This window comes from Leucopleurus acutus (genome assembly GCF_964270905.1).
Source record: "Leucopleurus acutus genome assembly, chromosome: 7".
NCBI classification, from domain to species: domain Eukaryota; kingdom Metazoa; phylum Chordata; class Mammalia; order Artiodactyla; family Delphinidae; genus Leucopleurus; species Leucopleurus acutus.
In genome coordinates, this window is record NC_139150.1 from 18,475,892 (window position 1) to 18,487,381 (window position 11,490).

At 37.7% G+C, this 11,490-nt stretch overlaps 1 pseudogene across 1 annotated transcript; it reads right to left on the reverse strand.

The window, feature by feature from the left end:
* Positions 1-1,289: 1,289 nt before the first annotated feature.
* On the reverse strand, positions 1,290-1,766 carry LOC309963866 (acyl carrier protein, mitochondrial-like; annotated as a pseudogene). Its single transcript has one exon. The product of its transcript is annotated as an acyl carrier protein, mitochondrial-like (transcript).
* Between the last annotated feature and the right edge of the window lie 9,724 nt (positions 1,767-11,490).

Here is an 11,490-nt window from a genome sequence, read left to right on the forward strand (position 1 = left end):
AAGGCCAGACACTATAAAACTCTTAGAGGAAAGCATAGGCTGAACACTCTATGACATCAATCACAGCAAGATCCTTTTTGACCCACCTCCTAGAGTAATGGAAATAAAATTAAACAAATGGGACCTAATAAAAATCAAAACCTTTTGCACAGCAAATGAAACCATAAACAATATGAAAAGACAACCCTCAGAATGGCAGAAAATGTTTGCAAATGAAGCATCTGACAAAGGATTAATCTCCAAAATTTACTAGCAGCTCATGCAGCTCAATATCAAAGAAACAAACAACCCAATCCAAAAATGGGCAGAAGACTTAAATAGACATTTTTCCAAAGAAGATATACAGATTGCCAACAAACATATGAAAGGATGCTCAACATCACTAATCATTAGAGAAATGTAAATCAAAACTACAATGAGGTATCACCTCACACCAGTCAGAATTGCCATCATCAAAAAATCTACAAACAGTAAATGCTGGAGAGGGTGTGGAGAAAAGGGAACCCTCTTGCACTGTTGCTGGGAATGTAAATTGATACAGCCACTATGGAGAACAGTATAGCGGTTCCTTAAAAAACTCAAAGTAGAACTACCATATGACCTAGCAATCCCACTACTGGGCATAAACCCTGAGAAAACCATAATTCAAAAAAAGTAATGTACCACAATGTTCATTGCAGCTCTATTTACAATAGCAAGAACATGGAAGCAACCTAAGTGTCCATCGACAGATGAATGGATAAAGAAGATCCATATGTACAATGGAATATTACTCAGCCATAAAAAGAAATGAAATTGAGTTATTTGTAGTGAGGTGGATGGACCTAGAGTCTGTCATACAGAGTGAAGTAAGTCAGAAAGAGAAAAACAAATACCATATGCTAACACATATATATGGAATTAAAAAAAAATTTTTTTAAATGGTTCTGAAGAACCTAGGGGCAGGACAGGAATAAAGATGCAGACATAGAGAATGGACTTGAGGACACGGGGAGGGGGAAGGGTAAACTGGGACGAAGTGAGAGAGTGGCATGGACATATATATACTACCAAATGTGAAATAGATAGCTAGTGGGAAGCAGCCGTATAGCACAGGGAGATCAGGTCGGTGCTTCGTGACCACCTAGAGGGGAGGGATAGGTAGGGTGGGAGGGAGGGAGACGCAAGAGGGAGGAGATATGGGGATATATGTATATGTATAGCTGATTCACTCTGTTACAAAGCAGAAACTAACACACCATTGTAAAGCAGTTATACTCCAATAAAGATGTTAAAAAAAAGGGGGGGTCTGATATTTTATTCATATACATCCTTCTTATCTGCAATGTAATCTACAATTTCTTGTGGGCACATTAACTTCTCTGTATCTACATCAAGAATTTCAAACCCAAATTCATGTTCCATGGCCATTATAATCTCCACTTGGTCCAAACTGTCTAAGCCCAGATCTTTCATAAAATGGGAATTTACTGAGAGCCTTTCTGGGTCAATCTTGTCATAGAGTTTCAAGACGTAAAGGGCAGGGTCCTTGATTCCCTCTAATGTCAAAGGAGTGCCTCACTATACTGGGGGCACAGCTGTGTAACTCCAACTGGAAACTGCGCAAGCAGTGAGGCCAACTGCGGAGCCCCAGGCCTCCTCTGGGCCCCCGTGGGGAAAAGGGTAGTGCTGAGTGGCTGGGCCATGGCCAGCACGAGCAGCCTGGGCAGCAGCACAAAGGCCGCAGGCAGTCGGTGGACACAGGCGCAAAGGACACCAGCTGCCATGGCTGTGCCGACCCAGGATGCCCACTTTTTAATTGTGTTGTTTTTTGCTATTGAGTTGTATGAGTTTCTTATATATTTTGAATATTAATCCCTTTTCAGATATACGGTTTGCAAATATTTTCTCCCAATCATCATTGCCTTTTCATTTATTGATTTTTTTCCTTTTCTGTGCAGAACCTTTTTAGTTTGATAGAGTCCCATTTGTTTATTTTTCCTTTTGTTATGTAAGCATTTGATGTCGTATCCAGAAAATCATTGCCAAGACCAGTATAAGGAGCTTTTACCCTATGTTTTCTTCTAGAAGTTTTATGATTCCAGGTCTTATATTTTCTTTAATCCATTTTGAGTTGGTTTTTGCTCATGGTGTAAGATAAGGGGCCAATTTCATTCTTCTGCACATGTGTATACACTTTGCTCAGCACTATTTATTGAAGGCTATCCTTTTGTCATTGTATACTTTTGGTACCTTTGTTGAAAATTAGTTGACTGTATATGCACAGGTTTATCTCTGGGATCTTGATTCTGTTCCATTGGTCTATGTGTCTGTTTCTATGACAGTACCATACTATTTTGATTACTATAACTTAGTAATGTAATTTGAAATCAGGAAGTGTGATGCTTCCAACTCTGTTCTTCTGTCACAAGATTAATTTGGCTATTTGGAGACTTCTGTGGTTCTATATAAATTTTAAAATTTTTTTTTTGTTTCTGTGAAAGATGCAATTGGAATTATGGTAGTAATCACATTGAATCTTTATATCTCTTTGGGTAGTATAAATTTTTTAACAATATTAATCCTTCCAATACATGAAAGTGGGATATCTTTCCATTTATTTGTGACTTCGTCAATTTCTTTCACCTCCTTGATTAAATTTATTCCTAAGTATATTATTCTTTTTGATGCTGTTGTTAATTTTAGCATGATGTGTCTCATTGTATGGTCTAGTTGTGAATCCCTCTAAATAACATGGAGAAGAAATGATAAACAAAGAATGACTTGAATCTTATCCATTTTCTTAGGTTGCCTTTATAATTCTTCCTCCAGGAACCCTTCCATTTGCAAGCTGGATATGATTTCTTTTTCCTCTGAATTCTGTTTTGTTAAGAGCAGTGTTGCTCTAATGTTCATGTGCCTTTGAATTACCTGGAAAATGTGTTAAAATGCAGCAGATCTAGGGTGGGATCTCTGATTCTCCATTGCTATAAAGCTCCCAGATGATGCAGATATTGCTGGTCCATAAACCACCCACTGAGTATAGCAAGAGTTTTTGGAGCACTGGCCACTTCTTGCCTGTATTACAATTACTTGTTTGTGCATCTGACTTCCTCAGTTGGATTGTAGTAATTTTATTGATGATCTGATTGTAGCTTTTACAGTTACTTCTCAAGAAGTTCTCTAACCAATCTAAACATTCAGTGACTCTCTATCACCTAAGCTTGTTCTAATCGCCTAACAGGACTTATCCCCTTTGTTTGTCTACTCCCTTTATTATAAATTAAGAGCGTGATCCTTTCAGCTGGAACACAAGCATATTACCTGGCATAGAGTCGGTACTTGGTAAATATGGCTTATGGAAGTGATGAGCAAACTTTTTTTTCTTACTTCCAACTTACTTGGAAGTAAGTTGTGGTTGTGGCAGATACAACCACAATGGAGTAACTGTGATGGCTTTCTGTATTAAAGTTCATCATTTTCTGTAATTCATAGGCACTATAGGAAGGCAGTTAGACTGAATTGAAGGTTGCTAACAAGACAGTTTTAAACAAAAAGCCTTTGTGTATCAGTGTGAGTGTGTGTAAGTATAAAATATATATAATATAAAAATATAAAATAAATAATACATGTTTTCCTTTTCCCAGTTGGGTCCCTATTCCACCTTCCCACCTGTGATTTTTTTTTTTGAGATTCTTGATTAGAATCAGGTAAAGAACAATCTCTTTCCTGGGCAGCAAAAACCCAGTATTGATTTTTCTTTATTGACCAATCATACATTGCAGTATAAATATTTATGATGGTGGCACATAATAAAAAAATAAGTTAAATACCACAGAGGAGAATGAAATGTAAATGGGAAAGGATTTCTCGTGGGTAATACATCACTTTATAATCTTACGTTACTCTGAGAAGCACCCAAAGGCTTTCTAGGATCAATGCTCAGATTACAAGACCTCCATCATCACAAACAGACATTTGCAATTTGGTCTCGTGTCCTCTTGGGGATCACTCACATCAGGTTTATTTGGCGATTTAGCAAGTGAAATACAATATATATGCAAAACGCTTCTAAAGTGGCCAGGTGTTTAAATGGAACTCTTCTAATATCTTGGAGCATTTTTGTAGATTCCCCCAAATGTCAGAGTTGAAAGGAGCCATGGAGATGATTATTCCAAGCCTCTCATTTTATGGTGAGAGGAACTGAGGTGCAGAGAGGAAAAAAGCTGGCCTCAGGTCACACAGCATGCTGCTAGATGAACAAGAATTTCACGCAGCTCCTACTTCAGCTGTTTCTCCCGATCGTGTCTCCTCCATTAATTCTGGAGAAGGAAGGTTTGGGGAGGGTAGGCAGGGATGCAGTAGGAGTCGAGTGTGGGCAGGTCAGCTTAAATACTCAGCCAGACAGTTTTAAAATCTCAAAGGACACAGCAAGCAGCAGCTCGTTCTCTTCTGGAATTATTACTGACTTGGTTAGAATTTATGGAGACAGCCATTTGTTTTGACATCAGTTTCTCTTTTATTTACCTCAGAAGGATGGTGACTGATACTGAAAGGTTTTGAGGTCAAAAAGGTCCTTAAGTGTTAGTGACAAAGATCTTTAAGGAAAGGTGAATCCTCCCCAACACCCTCTTCCCCATTCTTCAGTCTCCTTAAGGCAAGTAGCTTCCCTTTTTGTAGACACAGATCATTTTTTGATAATTCAGAATGCTGGAAGATGGGAAACCCCAATAAATAGCATGGACAGAATTAGAGATAATTAACATACAATGTGTGTGTGTGTGTTTGAATGTGAACAATATTAGTAAAATAAAATTTATTTTGTACAGCTAAAAATAAACTATGCATTTATCTTCTATACTACAATTTATAGGAAAGAGAAAAAGAGCATAGGATTTTCAGTCTGTACCTTTGCCCTTCTTATTAACCTTCAGTCTCTTCACAGTGATTGTAGTAGGAGGTGTACAATGTCTCTCTTTGTCATTAACCACCCAAGCACAGTTACTGAATAGGACTCCCAAACTGCAAATGGGTATGAAAAGACCTCAGTGAGAGAACACTAAGGGTCAGACATACATCTAGACTGGGTAGATATTTCAACCTCCTTATTCAAAACTGCTGTATTTGTCCTCAGATAGAAATGCCTTTTCAGTGAAGTATATGTATGTGTGTGTGTGTGTGTGTGTGTGTGTGTGTATATATATATATATATATATACACACACACACACACATATATGTACGTATATGTATGTTTTTTGGTTTTTGTTTTAAGGAAAGGACAGAAAGAAGTACCAGCTGCTTTCATGCATTGAAAATGCAGCTATTCAGAGTAACTTGAGTATTCATACCAGATCAGCGATCCGATGCAGTTTGAGATTTGACAGAATTCCCTCAATAGCTCTAAAACCAGAGTCCGGATGATGAGAAGGGTACCTGATGTTTGAATTGCCTCTGCAACTACATTTTTTAGCTCTTTCAAATTGCTGCTTGCTAATATTTACAGTTCTCTGCAGCCATAATGTACCACCATGGGATTTGGGAGGAGATCAAAGAAGCAGGAAAGAAATTGCTATTCCCAAATTCTTACCAGTAAAAGATCGGTGCATGTCAAGTAGCTTTTAATGTCCACAAACCCAGTTCGGTATATACACAAGGCCATCTCCATTAGCAAAGCCTACACTTTCCTCATCTAAAATCTGTTTAACTCCAAAGAGGAAAGAAACTCTGCTGTGAATCTTAATAGTCCTAGACATTAGCCTTCAAAGGAACTTCTTAACTTTTCAAGTCCTTTTCACATTGGTTACAAGATATAAGTGTGCCTTTTGTTAAGAAAACTTGCTCTACATAAACCCCTACTTTTACTTAAATAATTGAGGTAGGTGCAGGAAAACAGAATATCTCAAAGGAAGGATTCTTCACTTCTGAAATAAGTCTTGACAAGGTGCAGAACAGCATGTATAGCACATGTTACCTCTTATCTAAGATCCACATATGCACATACATAAAAATAGAAGAATAAGCAAATTAAAGCAGTTATCTATAGGGAGGAGGAGGGAGACAGGTGAAGGTTAAAATAAAATCTAACTTTGTCTGAATAGATCTCATTTTGTAAACAGGACTTTGGAGCCATGTAAATATTTTAAATATTTTTTTTTAAATCAGAAATAAAAATGGCAATCCATAAAAATCAAATAGCAATCCACCAAAAAGTAAAATGTAACAAATGGATCTGTGTGTTAAGTCAGTGACTTAGCTACACATGGAAGACTCATTTTAATTGACTATAAACAGGATAATGTGGTAACATATACCAAGGAGAACATGAACTGCCAAAACAGTCTTGCTTGCAACAATGATATTGATAGTAATAATATTGGCCTCCTTATTCCAATACTATTATCTTATAGTTGTATAAAGCAAGTAAGTATTTAAAAATCAATATTTTTTCAGCAGATGAGATAAAAATTTAAAATCAAGATGTTAACCAAACCACAAATTGTCTACATGTGGTTGGAAATAGAAAAATATTTTCTCTTAAAAATATATATATTTCCTAGCTCTGTCCACTGAAAATACTGAGAAGCAATGTCCGATCCATAATGACTAGCAGTGACGATCACTGTTAGTTCCCAGATGGTGTTGTTTCAAAATGCGATTTCCCACCAAAAAAAGAAAAAGTGTACCTTGGAGAAATAATTAATTCCCCAGGTCTTGGGTCAGGAACATGAGAGGAGCCTGGGACATCTTATCCCACTAGATGGGTAGGATGGGGGTGGGTGGGAGGGAGGTCCAAGATGGAGGGGATAGAGGTATACATAGAGCTGATTCACTTCATTGTAAAGCAGAAACTAACACAACATTGTAAAACAATTATACTCCAATTAAAAAAAAAAAGTAGGTCTATCAATGAATGACATTGGATCAAAAGGACTCATGAGCTACCATTGGCCAAAAATAGAACATTTGGGCCACAAAGAGAATAATAAATGAAATAGATTTAAACATATAAAATATTTTATAATCCATGAGCTCATAAAGATTTTTAAACAAAAATCTCAGACTCTCATTTATTGCCTTTATAAGTGTCAGCTTACTCTGAAAACTGTTAAACATGGGGAAAGAATCAAGCATTAATGTATCTTTCCTATAAGAACTGTACCTCACGTATCCAAATAATGTGAAAAGAAAAGCTTTCTTTATAGACCATGTACAGCTATTAAACACAGGAGTAAAAAGAAATCAACGTTTTAGCACCTGTCATGAAATGATGAACGATCATCAATGGATTCTCATACCTTAGGTAAAAAGCTGATAAGGAAGTTTAAAATAGATGGATCCAGCTGAAAACACCTGAAGGTACTGATCACTCTTAACATCACTGGAAGAGACATTATCAGACATTAATTTTCTTCTGATGTGATGCAACAGAAACTATAGAATACCTCCATAAAGTATTCTTGCCTAAGAATTAAAGTAGAACTTATTAGTTCATAGAAAATACAGGACCAGGGTAAGATATGAAGCAAGAGTGCAGTCTAAAAATCCAGAAGAAGGAAAATTCTGTGGGAGCGAAGTACGAGTTTCTTCAACAAATAAGTTATACACAGGCTCACATGTATGGGCACACACGTACACACAGAGGGATGGGGAAACTGTAAATTAAAATAAATTCAAGAAACATATTAATTGTTTTAGGTATTGTTTGGATCTTGCTTTGAAAAAATGTAAAATGATATTTATTAAACAATTAGGGAAATTTGAACATTGTGTATTTGGTAATGTTAAGGGGAAAATTGGTGTAATCTTAGTATCATGGTTATATTTTTAAAAACAGTTCTTAACTTTAGACATACATAAGTATTTTTGTGTGAGATATATAGTATATTAGCAATATTCTAAAACTTGTTAAAGCTGAGAACTCTTTATACTAATCTTTCAATTTGTGTATATATTTGACTATTTCCATGATAAAAAGTTTTTAAAATGCTAAAATAGGACTTAACACAGATTCTTTAAAATATTAAACTACTTTAGGCTATTAGTACTTTTTTTTTTTTTTTGCGGTACGTGGCCTCTCACTGTTGCGGCCTCTCCCGTTGCGGAGCACAGGCTCCGGACGCGCAGGCCCAGCGGCCATGGCTCACAGGCCCAGCCGCTCTGGGGCACGTGGGATCTTCCCGGACCGGGGCACGAACCCGCGTCCCCCACATCGGCAGGCGGACTCCCAACCACTGCGCCACCAGGGAAGCCCGGATATTAGTACATTTTTGAAAGCAAATGAGAGAAACCCACTCAAACTAGTTTAACGGGGGCGGGGGGAAGGAAATATATGTGTTTATATTCCTGAAAATTCCAGAGATGGAGCTGTCTCAGAAACTCTGAAGATTCAAATGTCTAGATGTTCCATTTCTTCCCTTTCTCTCTCCCCATCTCCCTCTTCCCCTCCCGCAGTATCTCCATCCCTCCTGTGCAGCTCATCCCCTTTCTCTCCTCTAGACTCCACCTTGTACAAGTATTACACAATCCTAGTTCACCCACCCCTGGAAAAAAAGAGAGGAGCTCTCTCCCAGTGAAGGTCTTATTGGTTTCTGGTACAGAAAGTTGAGTTGACTTGATCACACTCCCCAGTCACGGCTCAATCGCCTCTAGTCCATTTAAGGACCCTCGCTAGTTTACTTTATCCTAATTTATATCTCTTTCATCCCTAATCCCTACTAGCATTTATGTCCCCTGATCCTCAGCAAAAATACTGATTCAAAGTTTTAGTTATGTATCCTTTTGTTTATGAGTAACTTTATAAAATACTTATTGTGGTTTTGAATGCATATATACATGGCTGTATATCTCATCTGAAACTAATCTTTTTGCCTTTAAAACTATATATTTTTAAAAAATAACTAATTTTATTGGGGTCTGTTTACATACGGTAAAACACACAGATCTTAAGCATATAGTTAAATAAGTTTGACAAATGTATATTTCCATGTAATGGACACGCTGATCAAAATATAGAACATTTCCATCTCCCCAGAAAGTTTCCTTCTGTCCCTTTATAGTAAATCCCCAGTTAGATGCAACCACTGTTCTGATTTCTATCACCAAAAATTATTTTGCATGTTCAGTGAACTTCATAAGCATGGAATCATAAAGTATGTACCCTCTTCTGTCTGGCTTTTTTTATTCAACTTACTATCTGTGAGATCCATCCAAGTTTTGGCATAGATTAGTACTTTTAAAATTATTTTACTGCTAACTCATATTCCACAATAAGAATATAACAATATGTTTTAAAGATAAGTATGTGTGTATCTAGTCATTTGCTTCTCGCTGCTTCACAGTATTCTGCAATATGCATCTTCCATATTTGACTCATCCAGTCCCCTGGTCATGAACTCTTAGGTTGTCTTCCATAAACTGCTAGCCCAAATAATGCTGTGACAAACAACCTTGAGTGTATTCCCTTTGAGAGCTGTGTGATAGTTCTCTGGAGCTTATAAGCATCCTTAATTTCATTAAGAACTGTTGCACTGTAGAATGCTCACATCAGTTTACACTCCCTTCATCAGTGTTCACAGGCACCGTTTCCCAATATGATGGCCGTGTATAGCATCACAGTAAGGTAAGTAATGTTAACCAGCTTTCAATATTTAGAGCAGCGCTTTCCAATAGAAAGTTTTGTGATGATGGAAATAGTCTGTATCTTCATTGTCCAAAACAGTAGCTCCTAGCTACACATGGTTATTGAGCACTTGAAATGTGGCTAGTGTGACTGAGGAACTTCATTTTCAACTTTATGAAATTGTAATTAATTTAAATGTAAATTAAATAGCCACATGTGGCTAGTGGGTACCATATTGAACAATGCAGATTTAGAGTCAACCAGGATGATGAGATTGGACTCAGTTTCTGAGTCTAGTTGGAAGTCCCTGGAAAGGGATTCAAGGGAATGACATGGTACAGTTTGTGTCTTAGAAAGATCATTCCAGCTGTGGGAAGGCATAGGTGGAATGGGGTTCAACAGAAGTCAGGAAATATTTGTTGGGATGATATTATAGTGACCTTAGCTTAAAAAGATGGTGGCTTATGTAAGAGCAGTGGAGACTGAGAGAACAGAGAGAATCAAGAGCTTAGGTGGAAGCACTGACCGGACTTGGAAACTGACTTGAAATAGTAGACTCAAAAAAAAAAAAAAAAGGAATAAGCAGCAAATTTCAAGTTCCTTGCATACACAATAAGATACATGGCTGTACATAGTTTCTGATGCAGAAGGTCCCAGAAAATTCACATGGAAAATCAGCCAGGAGCGGTGACGGAAATTTAGTCAAGGTCCTTTGAGTCATGGGAAGATTGCATGGAGCCAGATTGTCTCCGGGTCTGGAACCCCATCTGTTACTGCTCTGGTTTCACCAAGGCTCATGCCCAAGGTCACCTGGATCCATCCCATACCATCTTTTGCTCAGTCATAGGCTGACAGAGTTCAGCACAAGAGGAATGAAACGACCTGGAGAACTCTGTAAATATCTGGAAGCTCTGAGGTTGACACAGAAGGAAAAGTCTGGGAACTGATATGCATCCATTGTTTAATGTTGCAGGCAATTAGAGATCACAGGAGCAGCTGCTATGGTTAAACTGTTAAAAACTCCAAAGTAAGTGAAACAGAACATATGGGATAGGTTTTATCTCCAAAATACTGCTTTGAGGATAATATTGACATAATTTGCCTATCACATTTTCCCCCTTTGAAATGATCTGTATAACATTTCCTAGAAATAGGCTCCATATGTGTGTTAGCAATTGGTGGAAGAAACTCAAGCTCATTGAAGGAGAGCCAGCTACGAGAGGAGTCATGAATCTACCACTGGAGCCAGGCAGCATTGCTCTTCCTGGAAAAGGTAGATTGTCAACAGAAAGTCAGTAAAGGGAAAAGGAGCTAGGAAATGGACAGTCAATGAGTCCTTTCTGTATGCTAACCACTGTATGATAATACTTCCTAGGTATTTATCAACAGCTCCATTTTATAGATCTGAAAACAGAGACTTAAACAGAGGAGGCAGTTTGCTCAAAGTCAGACAGATAGAGAGCGCCAGATCTGGAATCCAGACCAGCCTTATTTGACTAAAAAATAAACTTTAGACAAAAAATCTGCCTCTGGATTTGGACAAGCGTAGTGATTCCCAAAGTATTGTCTCTGGACTCGGAGCATAGACCTCACCTGAGAATATTCTATGAATATGAATCAGTTCGGACCTACTGAATCAAAAATGCTGAGGGTGAAGCCCAGAAATCTGTTTGAACAAGCCCTCTGGGTAATTCTGATGCCCACTACTGCTTTGGAATCACCGGATAAGTTGGCATTTCATCAATTATATAAGAGGCAGTTACTCTGGAAGGTTACAGTCTGAGGAGGATGTATCTGGGAGGATACAAAGAAATATACCACATGTTTTCTACACAAAGAGTAATTTTAAAACTTTTGGGGAAATATACATTACTGAAACAACCCAGTTTA